A 20,555-nucleotide genomic window follows, 5' to 3' on the forward strand; every position below is an offset into this window, starting at 1 on the left:
AGAGACAGCGTCCAAGTGACCGTGACAAATTCACAATCTGTAAAACAAGAACAGCAGAGTTGTTTTTTTTAATGGCGGGTGTTCGTACAGGGAGGGTGAAAACACGCATGTGTTTCTGCCAACAGAGACTTGAGTTCTCACAGAGCCAGATGGCTGGTGATGCTGCAGCCTTGATATGCCTATCTGGGGCAGCTAAAATAGATAATTGCACACTTTGGTGCCAAAAACGGCATGCCACACATCAGCTTTAGTGAGTGCTACATAGGCAGCAGGTTAATGAGATATCCAGCTGAAATACAAAACGCTTTGAGGACTTGGCGACTGTGCACAGCATCGGCATTCCGTCTGCCTGTTTACAACAACAATCCATTACATTTGATCCATTCATTCAGTTTCTTTGCATAGCTCACGGTTACCACCTCAAAGGGCTTCAGAACACCCACCTTTTGAAACAATACATGTTCAAAGTGCAGTGCAAATCAATCAACAATCGGCTCCAAATATCTCAAGTAGCCTATATATATATATATATATATATATATATATATATATTAGGGATGCACACAAATCGAAGCTCAATTATTTGCTCATTAAGGATTTACTCGAGCATGTGAAAATGTACTCGATCAAAACAAAACAAAAAGCAACGTGCATTCTGTCAGTAGAACGGTGTTTTCAAATCTTTTTTCAATTATCCTCCAGAGGGCGCGATACATATCACATATCAGTGTAACATACTGTTCAGTGTGTATGCGAGGCTCTGTGTATGTCCCCTCAGAGTTGCCGTAGAACAGGAAGTGTGGCGAAGACGAGTGAAGCTTATGTTGTTTGACGATGACGAGTGTACTAACGCTAGCTGTCTGAGAATAAATGTGGAGGCGTGTTATAATGTTACAGCCTGACTCTCTCGTTTATTGTTTTATTAAATGATGGCTTTTCCGTGGTGAATATGAAGATATATAAAATGTTCATTCGGATAAATTGCCTGGAGACTAGGAGTCTCACCTGGACTGGAGCTGAGCAACTCGGCATCAGCGGCATCAGCGCTCCTCCACCAGTGCAGGTCGCCTCACCCCTCCTTCGCTACGGGGGCTCAAAAGTCGCTCATCCCGATCTCGACTCTTCTCGTCCCTGGCACCTCAATTGTGGAACGAGCTTCCACCTTCAGTCAGGACTGCTGAATCACTGCCGATCTTTCGGAAAAGACTAAAGACTCACCTTTTCAGGCTCCATCTGGGCCCTTCTTGATCTAACTTCTTTCAATATGTTGCTGCTGTATAAATAAAGGTTTTAAAAATGTATTTTTAATTACAATTAATCGATTGATTGATCGTTACCAATGATCGATTCCGCAATTTGTGGAGAAAATGTGTTTCTTTGTCTGTCCCACTGATGACATCAGTGATGTCATAAATTCACACACACACACACACACACACACACACACACACACACACACACACACACACACACACACAAAACATGCCATCCATAACTAACACAATCTAAGCTATTATATTTGAAATATTTATTTATGTCCACATAAATACAAGTATGCAAAGGACATAAACAGTAATAGTGCAGTCAAATGCTGGGAGTCAGTCAGTTACATGAGTGCCCAGACGGCAAACACAATAATGCATACACATAAGAAACACACAGGATGATAACATGGCAGGTTGATATATACAGTTATACTGTAATGCAAGATAGCGGTCAGTATCCACTTCATGGGTACAAAAAGCGCATCCACACACACACACACACACACACACACACACACACACACACACACACACACACACACACACACACACACAAAGTCCCAGTGATGATGTCATCAGTGATGTCAGATGCATTGTGACATTATCAGGGATGTCATAAGGGGCAGACACTGAAAGAAGACCCGTCTTCAGCCATGGGCAGCTGTATGTTGCCAGCTCCAGTACAGGTGATCCACCTGAATTATGCCATGAAAGGAGGAACCAGGGTGAGGCCGCGCATGTGGGCAAGCTGCGTATGTGAGCTGCAGGGCATGGGAGGCCGCGCAGCGGGCGAGCCTGAGCGAGCGTAACACGCGAGATGCCTAGTTTATTAAAACAACTGTGATTAAAAGCATTTAGATACAATAATTCCATAGTGAAAAGAGGGATAATATTTGGAACACATAATGCAGTAGCAATCACATTTCACATTTGATCAGATATGGGGGGGGGGGTGTATTCTAGAAAATGCATTATCCCTCTTTTCATTACTCCTCAGTGAAGGATTGTTCCTACACTGGATATAAAAAAAGGGGAAACATTTACAGTATTGCCCGAGGCAGAGGGAAAGAGGATTGCGCCACTAAACCCCACGATGCACCAATGCAGGAATAGTCTTCAAATAGAAAATATGTTTTATGCGAGGAAATAACTGTGGTCCCACCTGTTTCCCCCCACTTCCTACAAAGGACTTGAGGCAGTTTTCTTATTAAACATTGCTCAGCGCTGTGGCAAGAGTTGAGCTATTTTCAGCGCCACTACTATTCCACTCTTCCCCCAATCTTTATGCACAGGCTCTGGGAGCTTTAAAGGGAGACAATAGAGGCTAATAAATGACTCGCTGGCTGTGCGCAGTATCTCCGTTACGACTGAACGCGTCTCTGATTCTCATTAGGAGCGTGGCGTGGTGAGCCCCGTAGAGCCGCAATGAGCTGCAGGTCAGGAGGTGTTTTGCTTATACGTTTCCAGTGGGAGACAATACAGAGCCTAATAAATGACTAGTTAACCAGGGGAGGAAACTCATGAAAAGCCACAGAGCAAGACAAAGCCACAGTGATGCTACAGAGATCAGGAGGTCTGTGGCTGCAACTCTCCCAGTGTGGACGCCGAATAAATGGGCTGCTGCTGAGTGCAGGAGGAGGGATGGGCCAGAGATTATAGCCTATTATTTGGGCCTTTTTGTAACGATACGACGACTTGGCTGTAAGATAGGCGACACTGCACTGGGTTAGGAAATGAAACACATCAACACTGTGCAACGAATGCAACATTTTTCAACGGAATCTTAGGAGTGGGTTTAACAAAGAATGAGCCAAGAGTTGCGTGCACAACTCTCCCCAAGTGGCAGAAAATAAATTTCCAAACAAACGACTTGCCAGCTGGATACTCCATCTTTGTTACGACCAATTCTTTTGAACAATAGCACAGGGAGCAGGAGACTAGGGCCAAAAGGCGACAAGAGGTTAGTTTTGTTTCCCTAACTCTCGCCCGGCGATACAGCGTCTAACAAATCACCGGCCGACCTCCGGTGCTCCATCTGGGTTATAACTGTGTCTCGGAGGTGAAGTCATCAGAAGAGGACAAAAGGCTTTCCGGATGGTCCTCGCCGAGACATCTGTCTTGCCAGGTGGGGCTCGTAATGCCTCTTCACAAGGTGTCTCCGAGGAAACATCACAGCTAATTGATAAGGCCTCCGAGTTCAAATGTGTCTTACATCTCAATGGGCTTTGGTATGAGCCCAAGTGCATTTTAGCAGGCAGTTACAGTATAAATTAAATGCCATGTAAGTAAGGATATAGTATTTTATTGTGATACATGCTTGGCCACAGGCTCTTGAGATTATTACAGAGTACCGACTGTGATGTTGATGTTGCACTGTGATTCAAATCTGCAAATGACAGGGGTAATGCTATAGCTGTCCCTTACATAGAGTTAAAATGGATTTAATTAAGTTCTATCACGATGGTACCATGGTCTTACTGGCCCCACCCCTTTTTCTTACAGCATGTACAGTATATGTAATCACCCCATATATTGTCCAAGCAGGAATGGCTGAGTTTTTCTTGGGTTATTGTCTCTTGAATCAGAATCAGAATCACTTTTATTGCCACAATTATGCAAGATTACATACAAGGAATTTGTCAGTATCGGTATGCAGCGTAGCGGTCATATCAATATTCAGAGATAAAGAAAATAGGAAAAATATCTAAAAGACAATCACAACGTTGCAAGTGCAGTCCAATATATACAATATATACACGAGTGGGAGTGTTCAGTAGGCATGAAATATGAAATTACAGTCCAAGTTAAATAGTCATTAAATTAAATATGAATTACAGTCTAAGCGGTGCTCGATGTAGTTAGCAAGAGTAATCTAATGGAGTAGAAGATCTGGTAGGAGAAGCAGCTATAATACTTTTAAAGTAACGAGTGAAGTCCAGCTGCTGTAGCTGTAAAGTATGCTGAGCGAGGCGGTGTGCGTGTCGGTGGACCGGCTGGAGCTCTTGCACGGCTCCAGCGCGGTGGGCTCCAGCCTTAACCCTACCCCTAACCCTAAACCCCTACCGGGCTGTCGGCACTGCGGGTGGTCAGCATAGTGAGCGGACCCCGATGGGGTGGGGGGCTCATGTCAGTGGGGGGGATTCAGCTGGGTTCAGGGGGGTAGTGGGGTTTGTGGGGGGGTTGGTAGGGTCTGTGGTACAGGGGGCTTTCGAGCCTTGTTGATGAGGCCGATGACAGTTGGGAAGAAGCTGTTCTTGTGGCGAGTGGTTCTGGTGTTGACAGACCTCAGTCCTTTGCCGAGGGGGTGTGTTTCGAAGAGTTTGTGGCCAGGATGGGAGGGGTCAGCCATGATCTTACAAGACCACATCACCTGGCTGTGTGCAGGTCCTGAAGGGATGGCAGGTTGCATCCAATCACCTTCTCGGCACAGCGGATGATGCACTGCAGTTTGTTAATGTCCTTGAGAGTGGCAGCAGCATACCAGACGGTGATGGAGGAGGTGAGGATGGACTCAACGATGGATGTGTAGAAGTGCACCATCGTTGCCTTTGGCACTTTGAATTTCTTCAGCTGCCGCACAAAGTACATCTTCTGCTGTGCCTTCTTGGTGAGGGCTCTGATGTTCAGCTCCCATTTTAGGTCATGGCTGATGATGGATCCCAGGAAGTGGAAGGACTCCACCGTGTTGACTGGGGAGTCATCCAGGGTGATGGGGGAAGCTGGGGCTATGTTCCTCCTGTAATCCACAAACCATCATGTCTTGTCATGTCTTTTGAGCATTTAACACCAGGTTATTTTGACTGCACCAAGTCCATTGGAAGATTCATTCCATTGCAAGAATGCATGGTGCCAAAATCTCCAATATACATTTTTAGGATGCTCAAACAACCTTTCACATGTTGCTGCTACACATTGTTGGTAATGAGCCAAACAAGGTTGAAAATGAGCTTTGCAGGTATTTTGAGATTTTTAGTGATTTGGTTACTTTTATCTCCATACTGTATCATGGTGAATAATTATTTTCATAAAACAAAAGGGAAAGTATTCATTGTTATGTTTTTGGTCGGATGCCACTGTAGAAAATATTATGTTCTGGAATGTTTGAACCCATTTCCCCTCACGTTTTACTTTTAGAGACATAACAATACAATACTCATGTTTGTTCTGAGGGCTGTCATTCAAACAGTTATATATAGGGGGAGTTTCTAATGAATGGAAATATCAAAACATGAAAATGTCAGATTTTCACCATGTGAAGGGTTTTTGCAAGCCATTGGGTGGGTGGGTAGTGGTTAGAACCACCTTATTTTGCTCAACAGTATTAAAGCTTCTCATGTGTGTCTTTTTCTTCAGTCTTGCCTCACTATTATTAATTAATACACAGGACAAGATGTTACTATCCCTTGTGCCAAAATCCAAGGAAAAACACATTTAGAAGCCCAAACCAGAATAAAACAAGCTAACAGGCTAACAAACTAATAAACAAGACACAAATCACCAGTTACCTAGCCTAGCCAACAGCAGTATGCCCACGACACCTCAAGAAGGCTTAACGGTGTAATCCAGCGTCCTGGAAACACCCCCCTCCATGCTACCACGGCACAACTGCATATTACCTCACTATCTAAGCCTAGCTATCCAGGTCGGTTCGGTATGACATTCCTAACTACACCACCACTGTCAATGATTCAGCCCTGTTGATGCGGACCGTCAATCATGACCAACAACAAACAATCAATCTTACCGTAGCGAGCTCCACAGCTAGCATGTTTCCTCCTTAGCCACAGCCATTCACTTGCTCGTTCTGCTGCCTGAGACATGTTGCTAACCGCAAGCACTAATATTTCTTCTATCTCATCTTGAATGATGCTTGACGCAAATCATATACGGTGTGGAGTAATGGGGAAGGTGTAAAATGTCTCTATAAGTTATAGCAAGTAGAAGTGTTCTGTTGACCAATGTGTCTTATTGTATGTCACAGAAAAGGACAAATTCAGGGCATCCTGGGTTCAAAATGGACACAACCTTTGTTGCATGTCACTCCCCTCTTTCTCCCAATCCTTTCTGTCTCTCTTCACTTTCATCATGTCTACTCGAATAAAAAAGGAGAAGAAGAAAGTAAATACAGGGCCGTCATTTTAGAGAGACGCGTCATTCCTCCATACCATTGCTACCAAACTTGAATGTGATGTGAGGAAATATTTTTATTTTTATTTTGAGAATAGGTTGATATCATTTTGCAGTAATTTTTGTATGTGATGTGACATTTTTTTATTTTATTTTTACAAACCACGTCAGATCCTTTATTGAGCAACGTCTAATTAAAGCTGCATTCAGTGATGTTTTTGTGTTAAAATAGGTCTAAAACAGCTATATATTCCCTTAGGAACGACTATTGTATGGTATCTGGTGTATGACATTATCACCACAGAGCCTCTCATTCTCTAGAATCCGCTCTGAAAGATTTGGGGGTCGGTGACAAGTTTTATCCAATCAGAAGGCAGAACTCCACAAGAGGCAGCCCTGACTGTCTCATGAACCGCATAGTAGCTCACAGAGCCGTAAACAACAATGGCGTCCCCCGGCACAGGCACTGCCGTCTACACAACAAAAGCGGCCAGGAAAGCTGGCTTTCTTGCTTCTGGACAGGTAACTTACACTATAATTTTACTCTGAAGTAATGCTAATTGTACCGGATAATTGTTAGCATTAGTAAGGACAGGTTGGTTGGTTGGTGTTTTTTTTAGCTGGTAGCGAACTGTCTCTGGCCTCAGGTCCGGGGCTAGCAACGTTAGCTTGCTATTACTTACTCGCTAGCTAGCTACCGAGCTAACAAATAGCAAGAGACGAGAAGAGAAGCAGATAATAGTAACGTTAGCTGTGCTACATTAGCAGAAAGCGAACTAAGTAATGCTAGTAGTCTCTACATGAGACTGAAGTCGGGCCTCTATCAATGCTCTGCTAGGTATCTTTACAGGCAAGTGGAGTGATTGAGAGATGAAACGTTAGATAATAACCATGTTCATCTACCCTTTCCCAGTTACTGTATGAGAGAGACCACACCATTCCACAGAGGAAGAAAGCCCTCCCGATGAAACAGCTCTTGGATGTAAGGTTGCGCCAAGTTATTATTTTTACATTGGCTAACATTAGCAAATCACCAGTAAACAATGCTCAAATATCCAGATGTATTATTTTGGTAATGTCTGTGTTTGATGGTGGTCTTACTGACAATTGTTTGTCATGTTGCTGGTAAGAAACTATATTGTCAGGGCTGTATTACTGAACGGGCGAACCGGGCCCAGGCCCAGGGGCCCGAGAGCTCAGGGGGCCCATGAGCTAGTAGTCTCTTAGAACAGACGAGTTGGCTTCCGCAATTTTCAAATGCTTCCGCCATACCGTCTGTACTTCGTGGGGGAGAATCATGCACCAACCGGAATGGGAAGTAGAAAGGCGGGTTTTCCGCTCAATTGTCCAATCAGAATCGCAGAAAGGCGGGGCTTCCGCTCATTAGTCCAATCAGAATACAATATGCCGCATTTTTCGTGGACACACGTGTCGTGATTGGTCGGATTCCGTCGAACTTCTTTCCTGTCTGAAGGTTTTTTCCCAACTTCCTTGTGCATGTTCTGGGGGTGTAACGTACAGCTGCATTCGCCAGATGTAGATGAGACAGTCTGTTTTAAGAGACTCTAGCTGAGACTCTAGCTTATGGGCCCCCTGAGCTCACTTCGCAGCTGAGACTCTAGCTTATGGGCCCCCTGAGCTCACTTCGCAGCTGAGACTCTAGCTTATGGGCCCCTGAGCTCACTTCGCAGGCGGCCTGCGAAGAGACTCTAGCTCAGGGGTGCCCAAATTCTTTCCCATGAAGGGCCAAAACTCAATCTGGGTGGAGGGCCGAGGGCCAAAAATAAACGTTGTGGAATTACATTAAAATGTATTGTGTTTTATAGAAAATTAACATTCTAAATCTAAAATAACATTTCAATATAATAATCTACTTTTTATCTGTTTGGTAATTGTAATAATTTGCAATTGGTTATATATATTTAAAAAAAAAACATCTGCATTTGTGGGGAGCTTAATTAAACATTTAATCAGTAAACACCCAGTTAAAAACAGTTGTATTTTGCACCTTTGTAATCAAGAGAGAAATTTGACTTAATTCACAACTTGAAAAATCCTCAAGGTAGGCTACTTTGAAAATCAGCTTTATTGTCCATCTTTTGTAAACAATTTGCCATGACAATTTGCAGGGATGCAATCTCAGGAGTGAACACAGTATATCCGCAGCCACATTCAGACACTGTTTCACAAAGTCACCACATGAAAAAGCGTGTCCACCCTTTGCAATCAGTGCAGTGCAGATAACTTGCCCGAGTTGCATTCTGGATTAAAAAAAATCAGGGCAATTTTTTTTTTTTTTTTTTTTTTTTTTTGCGCTTTGAGGGGGGGGGGCGTGAGGGGGGCAGGCCCAGGGGCCCGTGAAGTCATAATCCGTCTATGTATATTGTACGTGAAACTTGTCAGCCCTTGATTATAAGTGCAGCCCCTGTTTCTGAGTGAATTGCCCACTTCTATACTGCCCTCCAAATCAAAACCGCAGTAACTACAATTTTGGTCAAAATTGAGTTATTATTGAAATTGAACTTTTAGATATCTGTTTTATCATGTGACAAATTTTCTAAGTTCAGTCTTGCTCTATATTTGAGAAAACAGAGTATAAAAGTTGCAGTAACTACGAAATCCAACCAAAAACCAGACAAAACTGCAGTAACTACACTTACTGCACTTTGATTTGCTTTCACAGAGCTTCAGCTGGACTTAAACAGAGATAAACGCAGTAACTACACTTTGAGGTGTAGTTACTGCGGTTCAGACTGGTTTTTGGTTGGATTTTGTAGTTACTGCAATTTTCCCGCTCTTTCCATAACAAAGCCCAACATATCAATCACTCATAATGGCACAATCTGTTTAGTTAATCCAGTCAATTCCCAATATGAGAGCGCACTGACAGCTGTCCAAATTGTTAATGAATGAGTCTTCAGTGTCTTTAAAATTGTAAATGCTGTATTCCTAGCTAATAATCCATAAGAGATCATCCACTCCACTGGGAAGTGTTAATCTGGCTGTAGATAGTGATAATTGTTTGGTATCACTACCTAGCTCATCAGGACAAACTTTTTCATTGCTGCATAAATTATCAGCATTCAGACTCAGTCTGTAATTAATTTTATTCAAAATAATTGTAATATGCTATGTAATATACTGTATATGTTCTTGTATGAATTATCAATCTGAAAAGCTAATCTGATTTGTAAAGAAAACCTGTTCTAAATTAAGATAATAAAACAACTGTGCTCATTAATTAATTGTGTCAGAATGATGACCAAAAAGCAACACCAGCGGTGAAGATTACATCAACTGACTTCAGGATTCCCTGAATGTATCTGTTACTCATCCATTTAAATGTTTTAAACGTGTAAACAATAAATCAATTAAATACAGATATGATGTGGTATCGAAATCAAAACCGATTACAATTGTCTCATGAAAAACAAGACAGGAGAAGCACATTAGATTGTAGTTACTGCGCTTTTCCCTTGTACTACCTACACATCTGTTTAAGGTAATACACAGACAGAGTGCCGTATCTGCATTTCTGGGGTCATAGGTCAAGTAATTGATAATTGTTTTGCCCCCTAAAAATACTTTAACATATACATATTTAATAAGCGCATTGCCACTTTTCAACCTATATCTAATTTGGCTGGACAGGCAAAAAACTTTAAAGCCATTTTTCTCAGTTTCAGTGTTGGCGTAGTTACTGCAGTCATGATTTGTAGGGCAGTATAGAGATTACAATTTCGATCATCTTTCATCAGGCCATCATCGATCAATTCATTGATTTTAAAAAGGGTAAAACCTTTGCTTATCAGCAAGGATAACACAGACCTTATTGGCCTTTGCTTTTCCTGTTTTTTGTTGTAGTTGATCCCCCCCCCCCCCCCCCCCATACCAGAAAATAATAATTACTGTTTTTGTTGCTGCGGCATGTGATGCACTTCAACTAATGAGTGGTCTCTCAATGTCTGTCTTCCACAGCAGCAAGACTGACATCTGGACCTCACCTCAGGCCCCAGCAGAATACATCTATATTGTACAGCCTTTACTAAATGTTTTTTTTATTGGATCATTAAAATACAGCATTCCAATTATGACAACTGTGTTATTCCTGTATCATAAGAACCAAAATGCAAATAGGGTGAATGTAAAAATGTGTTTTGAATATGTAGAAATATTACAATTTACCAGGGAGGCAGTAAAAAGTATTATAAATGAATTTGATAATTACCAGGTCTTGTTTTGGAGATTTGAAAGGTCTGGAAAAGTGTGGAAAATCTTGTGGTTCTTTACAGTGATATTAACTAGTTATCAGGGCAAGATGTTAGTTAGCAGGGGTAATATTTAAAAAAATCAAGGTCTGGGGGGGGAAATTACTTTTCTTTCCAATTGAAAATGTGTATGAACCATGATTTACATTACAGAAATTGAAAACAAATTTAAAACACAATAATTACAACAATAAAACAGTGTCAGTGTCTCTAAACCTTAGGAGAAAGCCTATTGTCCATATAGCTTTGCTGTCAAATTATAGGACACCATACTGTACGGATATATTTACAGATGATGACATATAAACTAGAAGTGCACAAATGGAAAATAAGCAAAGAAAAAGGTAATTGTAAGTGTTCATTTATCTCAGCAACATGTACACAGGGCCGCGGGAAGTAGGGGTGCTGCACCTGTAGCACCTGCAGCACCCCCCCTAGATTTTTTCAAAAAAAAAAATCCCCATTTTTTTTTTTTTTTTTTTTACAAATGTAATTAAAAATATTTTGCAGTGCACTATGTTCCTTTCTTGTTTAAGAATGTTTCGGGAAATGAAAATGTAGCCTATTTAAATAGAATTATCAATAATAACAATCAAGGAAGTTACATGCTTGTAGGCTAGAGAAGAAGAAGCGTGCATGCACGCACATGTTGTGTTGAACCAACCAACAACCAATACAAATTGTTTAATCTGGCAATAAAGAAATGTGAACTTGTCATGCTATTTTAATAGCCTACTCAAAAATGCACCTCCCACTATACAGCAAAGAGAGGAGTCAATGCTTCTTGATATAATCATTGCCATTCAGATCAGAATAATTAGTCTAGTCAGTAAGTTTGCTGATAATATTTCTATCATGTTAAGTCTGTGTCATGTTAACTGGTGTATTCAGAGCAAATAGGGAGATATAGAGCATTATCATCATGCTATATATCTCCCTCTTTGCTCTGAATGAGTGAGAAAACGAGAAAATACTGAATTACATCACAACAGTATCCTAATGTTAATTTAAAATGAGATATTCCTCTAAATATGGCAAAAAAATTAAAAAAAAAAAAAAAAAGTCAAGTCCCTTCCTCCCAGCACCCCCTGCTTAAAGTGACTTCCAGCGGCCCTGCATGTACAATACATGTTGTATCGATGAAACTGGCTGTTGAAATCATCCAAAGTCCACTCCACAGGCAGATCTTCAGGCAGGCAGGCAGATCTTCAAACGTCCCTGTGTTTGTTTCCCCTGCCACCACAGTCTGCCTGATAAATAAAATTACGTTACAATGGTCATGGCAGATGGAGGAGACTACTGTCTCACTGTAGCACGGCACACAAGCAAGGAATTATTTCTGAAACAAAATATTTTTGCATTCAGATTTCTCTGAATGGTGAGGGATGCTAACTGCTGCTTTCTGACATTTTAGCGAGTCCCATTCTAATAACTTGCTGGCAAAAAAGAACTATTTGGCTTTGCTCTAAACATGTTTGCAAAAATGGTTGTAATACTAGCTTGGTTAGCCAGTGGTGTTTATCTACTTGTCTCCTAATGATGGCTAGCTCGGCTAACACTAACCTACTAGCTACGCTAGCCGTGGCCAGCTATCGATCTAAGTTAGCCATTAGGACACATTTTTATTAGCAAACACCATAATCATACTAAAGTTTACCATGCGGGTGTAACGTATCGTCTCTGATTTAATTTCAGTAGGTGGCTGGAAAGTGGCACGGTTGATATTGTACTTACATTGCTGCTGTGTTTACAGTTTGCAGGCCGCTGCCATGTTGGATCTGCGCTGAGGCAGCTTGCCTGTGCGTGTTCGCGTGAACGATGTAGGGAGGGGGGACTCCTCCAAACGAAACCTAACGAAAACAGCCGAATTGGGCACATCGCTGAATGCAGCTTTAACCTTAGAAAGTAAAGTTTTACTATTGATAAAATGTCACTTTAATTTCACACCTTAGCTGCAAATGTTCACCCAAACTCCACAGCCCTCTTCTCATATTCAGGCAAGACTATCCTACTGTACCTCTACCTTGCCAAAAATGTGATGTAGAACTGTACAGAAAAATACGCACTTGTTTCCTACAAAGGCAGTTCATGAACATTCCATTATTGTTGCCAGTTCTCTCATGAGCTCTTTATAGACGGTTACCCTGTGGCATTACAGCTGACAGCTACTGAAGTCCGCAGTTTGTGATCATTTGCCGCCATCTCCCTCAAGGTAGGAAGGAATTTGTTTTGTGCGGGAATGAATGGAGAACCGCGCTGTAGACCTGTTCCCCTCTTTCCAAACGCATTGGTAACATTTCTAATTCATGTACCTCGCTGCAGTCTCCCCGAGGACATCTTGCTTTCTCTCTTTTATTGATATTTATGGTGTGATGCTGTCTGGGTGCGGGCACTGTGACAGCTCACTCAAAGCAGCACTTGGATTGTTTGCTGCTGTGTGCAAAGCAATAATGTATTTGTCATCCACTGCCAAACGCCATACACTCCACCGTTCATCGTTTTGTGTTCCATTTTCTGTACAACAAAGCTAAAATATGTCCTAGTTTTCCGTGGCAGGTATTGGAATATCCGATATGGAAAATCAAAAACAGCTGGAAAACAGTGAGCCATTATTATAGAAACAAATTGGTCAGAGTATTTTCAGTCATATAAATGACAAAAACAAATGTCTGAGACAAAAAGCCTATAAGATTCAATAATGTAAGAGAGATAATGAAAACTGAATCTACATGTCCTTCCCAACCTCTACTGTATAAATGAGAATAAACTGCCGTCGTTTATGAAACATGTAGGGCTCTATCTTCCCCCTGGCCTTAGGCGCTAAACTGGCGTTAAACGCAAAAAAACACGCTTTGCGCCTGCCTACCCGTGACTCGGGAAGATAGCATCCTGTTTTTAGGCCCCGAAATGCGCTTTACGCTGAAGAGGCGTGGCGCAGTGCCAGAATAGGCCAGAATGGGCCTTTTGGCCTTAAATACCAGCCTAAAGCTATCTTCCCAACTGCCGTTAATTTAGTGCTTAGCGCTTTTCAAAACCAGGCCTTATTCAGTGCGCCGACTCCCCTACCAAATGCCACACAGACACACATGTGCATCTCCCAGCATGCATTGAGGCTTAATACATTTTGACAAGAAAAAGCAACCAAATCAGCCTAAGTAGGCAAAGTGGTAGATAGAAATAATATTTATGTTAACTCATTCACTGCCAACAACGTATGAACACGTTTTCAGAATCCAGCTGTTCCCTGCCAACAACGTGTTTACACGTTTTTGGCATCGATTTTTTTTTTTTGACGGTGGGTTGTGCATCTAAGCCTTTTACATCTCTTATATAATTATTGGAGCCACCGAACGTTTACAACCCATTCCACCGACCCACTAAGTGGCAACAGTGCTCCTGGCTAGAGGAAGGAAAGCATTTTTTTAACTTGTCAAGCCATTCTCAGCCCAGCCATTCTCCTTTTCGCGCTGATTGCTGGCGATGCGGGATTGCAAATTTACATAATAGATTCAGCCGATCTACTATGATCGGGTGATAGATTACAGTTGGAGGAACACACTTTGAAACACGCAGCATAAATATGACCAGAATCGCAAAAACTTCTCTCAACCAAAACTCCAAACGAGCGAGTCCTTCCCGACTTCCTCAAACAGCGGCCCAGACATGCAGGCACAGGAGAGCAGCAAAGCACTGACTGGTGACAAGCTTGTCCGCCCACGGAGGGCGGAGTTGAAGCAACTCGAGAGGGAGGGAGAGAGAGAGAGAGAGAGAGAGAGAGAGAGAGAGAGAGAGAGAGAGGGAGGGAGAGCGAGAGGGAGGGAGAGAGAGAGAGAGAGCGAGAGGGGGAGGGAGAGAGAGAGAGAGAGAGCCAAAAATGAATGGTTAAAGTGACAGTTCCATCCAATTTCACAAAAAGCCGTTTATCTCTGAATATTCTTTTTCACGCTAAAACCATGCTGTATTCAACTGCTAATGCTTACATAACTACTAACTCTACAAACTAACTCTTTTAGACAGAGAAAGTACACATTCTATTAGTACTTTTGAGATATTGTATGTTCACAAACTCCAAGCTGAAACGAATCCTCGGCTCTTATAAAATGAGCCATAATCCTCAAAAAACGGCTTGGCAGAAGCTACCTACAGCAAAAAAAAACGTCTGGCAGTCAATGTGTTAACACAACATGCAATTCTAGAACATTTCAATATTGGACAAAATAAAACATAAAAATCAAAACACAACCCTATGTGAAACATAATGTAATCCATGGCCGTCCATGGCCGTATATATCTGTCGCAAATGTCGCGCATCAGAAGTACATTTAATACCCCTCTGCCTGCTGATGTGAACTGTGCAGTTATACAGCTATCTTAATGTGGGGTGGAAAAGACTTTGGGGGTGGGAGAGACTGTAATATGGACAAATGGGGGGAGGAGATTTGTCTGGTTGTGCCCGGTGTCCAGCCACCAGGACAGGACGCATTGGTGCCGCCTCCTCCCCCACTCCGGACGGTCCGAACCTCCTGGGCTGACCGAGACCAGCCCGGGACAGCGCACGCGCGCCCGCATGCACGCGTGCACGCAGTCAACGCAACGCAGCCCGGACGCTGTGGGTTCCCAGCCTTGCCCTCGAGGCCTGACGGCCGTCTGCGCTACTCGCACAACAGCTCTGAGGCTGGTAAGCAGTGCTGGAAGCCCTGGAATAGACTAACTGCCCTTATTTATCTCCCTATCAGGCACGCAGAAATAATGGGACTCATTTTAGTGTTTTATTCCAATTTGGGCCAGTAGGCAATCGTGTTGGCCAAATTGGAATTTTTATTTCATTCATTTCATTCCTTTCATGTTTTGTCCTGTCTAGTGTGTCTCCTGTTTACCTGCAATACGCATAATTGATATTATAGCCCTCATTGCCCATGGGTTCCCCAAGGTATTAACTTTCCCAACTGTCCTGAGAGGGAACCAAGCAGAATTTCGCTCGTGATACCATGTAGTGACAATAAAGTTGATCTCATCTCATCATCTCAACTAGTCTTCCACGGCCTAGTAGTGTGCTGTGCTTCAACCCCTGAACAAATGGTGTGAAATGATTTGGCTTGACTCTTTTGTGTGACATGCTTTATCTCTTAAACTGACTTGAATTCTGTGGCTTGGTTTTACCCATGTTAAATTATGAGCTTGATCTTATGCATGTAGCAAACGATTGCTGAATTGCCTTCCTCTGGAATGGAGTGTAATATAAAACTGGCCTAACAAGTATTGGTTGTGGCTGTTGATCTAGTGGGACAAGCTACTGGGAAGAGGGGAGCTCATTTTCATCTGCAGGAAACAGCAAAGTATTTTGTGTGTGTGTTTAATGATTTATTCCTGAACTAAATGTTAATAAATGGAAATGTATAAAGCTTACTCCGTCTGTGTGTGTCTCTTGGGGATTGAAATAGGTGGTGTCAATTGAAGTGGGCCAGTTGCCCTGGAAATTGTTCAAGTGTGACACAAATACAACGTGGTATAGTCGAGTCGCAGGCGCGGACTGCATAATCGGGCACGTCGGGCAAATGCCCGGTGGCCTGGCCTGCAAAAAAAAAAAAAAAAAATTGGTGCCCCCAGTCAGGCCACTCACTGAACAGCAGGCCAGGCGCCGCCTACTGGTTTATTAGTGGTTTTATTACTTTATTCAGTGTTAAAGTGGGTGCATCTGATTGTAAAATTGGACTCGGCCCAAATCTGGCTTCAAACGGCCCAAATCTGGCTTCAAACGGCCCAAATCGGGCTTCAAACAGCCCAAATCGGGCTTCAAACGGCCCAAAGTGGGCTTCAAACGGCCCAAGTTTTTCGCCGCCGCCCTTCGGACGCCGGCACATGCGTCGGCCCGTATCGGCCTGGCCTGCTTGGTATCTAATGCCCGGCCTGAATTATAATCCCAGTCCGCCCCTGGTCGAGTGACAACCATAACACGGTTGTACTGTGATGTCCGCTCCAACAAGACTTAGCTTACTTGAAACGTACTTTTTCAATAAGAGATAGAGATAGATACTTTATTGATCCTTTGCAGGAAATTGATGCGTCACGTGATGCAGCCACATTCAACATAATGACTTCCCTCCCAAACAGCTAAGAACCTCGGGGTGATCATTGACAACCAGCTGTCTTGCTTGGCCTACATTGCTGCGACAGCTCGCTCCTGAATAGGTTCTCCTTGCACAACATCCGCAAGATCCGCCCGTTTCTCACCGGGGAAGCGACACAACTCCTGGTCCAGTCACTTATCATCTCCCGCCTGGACTACTGCAACGTGCTTCTGGCCGGCCTTCCTCCCGCTGACATCCGACCGCTTCAGCTCATCCAGAACGTCTGGTATTCAACCAACCCAAATTCTCTCATGTCACTCCCCTCTTCCGGGACCTTCACTGGCTTCCCATCTCGGCACGCATTAAATTCAAGACTGGGCTACAGGGCAGTACACCAGACAGCCCCTCTGTACCTTCAATCTATGGTCAGGTTCCAAACCTCTCACCGCTCCCTCCGCTCCTCCACCAGTGCGGGACGCCTTGCCCCTCCTCCACTACGAGGGCTCAAAAGTCGCTCATCCCGTTCGCGACTCTTCTCGTCCCTGCCACCTCAATGGTGGAACGAGCTCCCACCTTCGGTCAGGACGGCCGAATCACTGCCGAAAAAGACTAAAGACACACCTTTTCAGGTTCCATCTGGGCCCTTCTTGAACTAACATCTTTCTCTCTCTCTCTCTCTCTCTCTCTCTCTCTCTCTCTCTCTAAAAAATAAATAAATAATACAAACTAAACTTTACCACTATTCCTTCAGAAGTTGTAGCTGTCATAGACTGTGTTGCATAGTTGATTTCTCTATTGCTGACAAAAATGTGTTATAAGTCGCTTTGGATAAAAGCGTCTGCCAAATGACGTAACGTAATGTTCTGGTCTGCTGTGCGAGCAGGCTCCCCCAGCACACCTAGGGCACCTCAGAGGGGTCCACGCGCAGTCGCGCACCCCCTTATTTTTTTTTCTAGTCTGGATTTTTGGCATCCATAGGACCTCTAAAATAAAGATTTTGATGATCCCAAGAAAAAAACCTGTCCAAAATGTGTTTTTTCAAAGTTTTATTACCCCTATGACACCCACGGGATTGCCGGCAGAAACGCTTTCAGAGACTGTGGCACGCTCAAATTTTGAGCTAGGGAAAAGGTAAGGATATCACTTGAAAGTAGACAACCTAAGGTTTCCAATGGGCCCAAGCATGTCATGCTAGCTTGTTGGGAAGGGAGGGTGTAGCTGTACGCTTTATAGCCTGCCACTATATGGTTGCAGGCAGCGGTCAAGATAGGGTGAGAGACAGCACTGCGGTGGTGGGAGACGTCCAAGGTCCATGTTCTACTTAGTCGAGAGGGACTGCTCCTCTCCGGCCATCTTGCAGATCATCTCCCCCCCTCTGCATCAACTTTCTTCTCATGACCATGGCCATACATGAGGCATGTGAAACCTTCCAGTTCCTCCTTACAGCTTGCTTGAGAGACACCATTCCACACAAAGTTCCATGAAATGAGCAAATGCAGTTGAATTGCAACTGTCATTTGGGTCAAGGAAGTGAAATGATGAGAAGAGAGCATGGTTACAGTAGAGTACGATTCTCATTAGATCTGAGGTTGTGGACCTCCTCAGATGTGACCTAAGACATAAAACTGCACATGAATCTATAGCATTTTTTGCTAATGTATTAGAGGTATAAACTAACTTCGAGTGTTGACTCTGATCTAAATTTCAACTCCCACATCAAGCTTATAAGAAAATCTGCCTTCTATCATCTAAAAAATATAGCAAGGATTAGAGGCTATATGTCCAAACAAGATCTTGAAAAACTAATTCATGCTTTCATTTCTAGCAGGCTAGACTACTGCAACAGTCTTTTCAATGGTCTTCCCAAAAAAGCTATTAAACAACTACAGCTCATTCAGAATGCGGCTGCTAGAGTTCTAACAAGAACCAAGAAAGCTGAACACATTACACCAGTTCTCAAATCCCTGCATTGGCTGCCAGTAAATCTTAGAATAGACTTTAAAATTCTGCTAATAGTTTACAAATCTCTCAACGGGTCAGGCCCACACTACATCTCTGAAATGCTTCTACACTATGAACCATCCAGATCCCTGAGATCTTCAGGCACTGGTCTACTAATTGTCCCGAGGACCAAATCAAAACATGGTGAAGCCGCGTTCTCCCACTATGCCTCTCATAACTGGAACAAACTCCCTGAACACATTAGATCTGCCCCTACTCTGCCTATTTTTAAATCCAAGCTAAAGACCTTTATGTTTACTCTTGCTTTTAACTGCTACTAAACTACTGCCTCTCTCGGCCTGTAATTTAAAAAAAAGATTCCTGTACATTTCCAACAAATGGACTGTACATGTAATAATAATACTGAAGAATGCCTTGTAACTTATTTAAAACAGAAATAATGTTTCATGTTGTTAATTTGAGTATATATTTTAACTAAAACTGTCGGCTGTGTTTTTTATGTGTTTTTTATATGTGCATTGCTTTGCTGCTTGTTTTTTCGATTATTTTTTTGTAAAGCACCTTGAATTGCCTTGTGTATGAAAGGTGCTATATAAATAAAATTTGACTTGACTTGACTTGAGCGCTTTGGATAAAAACGCTATATAAATGCAGGCCATTTACCAGCTCTGCTGAACCTGCAGAGCTCCAGACTGTAGATCAGCTGACACAACTGCTTCTTGTTCTCTTCCTTCACCAGAAACAGCTTGAATCCTTAGGGACTTCTACAGAGGCACCATTAAAAGCCTGCTGACTGGCTGCTTCACCACCTGGTACGGGAACTGTACCACCATGGACCACAGGGCGCTAAGAAGAGTGAGGCGCGCGGCCCAACACGTAACAGGATGTGAGCTGCCAGAACTGCATAAACTGTATAACCAACGGTGCCTCAGGAGGTCCTTGAAGATCATCAAAGACACAAACCACCCCCACAACAGCCTGTTCTCCCTGTTACCCCCAGGGAGGAGATACAGGGTCCCAAAAGCACCCACAAATCGCTTGAGGGACAGTTTCTTCCCGCAGGCCACGAGACTCCTTAACATACACAAATAGTGTAGTAGCTGTACTGTACTGTACTGTAGCTGCTACCATTACGTATGTCTAATGTTTAATTGTATGTTTAATTAGGTATATGCTATTTGCACCTGTGCAAACAGAACGTCAACTATGTTTAAGTATGTTTAAAGTATGTACATGCCATGTGCACCTATGTGCAGTGAATATGCCACTGTCTTTGACTTGTCTTATCACTCTACTGCCTTATTGCTTGTTGTGTCTCTTGTTTTCCTGCACCCATATGCCCTGTTATTTTGTACTATGTTGTAAACGGAGTCCACAGCACAAGAATTTAACACGTGATACTTGTACTACGGAGTGACAATAAAAATCTTGAATCTTGAATTCTGGTGCACGCACTGCCTGTCCAAAGCCATGCCTCAGTCAGTTGTTGTCAGAGTTGCCACCATTTTGTCCAGCACTTGCATGCAGGCATATGGTCATGTCTGGCAGGTTTCTCAGGGTATGGAAGAGGGCATTTCCATCTTGGATGAACATGGCACCGGGAGGATAGTCTGGCACATGCATGGCTCTGATGTGATACCTTGCTTGGATATGATGTGTTCAGTGGTGAAGATTGCACTAGTGTCTTCCAGGGCAAGGCCAAAGTCAGCCCACTGAAGAAGATGTAGAAGAACCCTAAGTACCAGGTTGCCTTCAGGTGACATGGCTCTCTTTACATCATTTAATTTCCTTGACCCAAATCATCATCATCATCATCATCATTATCATCTTCAACCGCTTATCTGGGATCGGGTCGTGGAGGTATC

This window comes from Poromitra crassiceps (genome assembly GCF_964638095.1).
Source record: "Poromitra crassiceps genome assembly, chromosome: 1".
NCBI lineage: Eukaryota > Metazoa > Chordata > Actinopteri > Beryciformes > Melamphaidae > Poromitra > Poromitra crassiceps.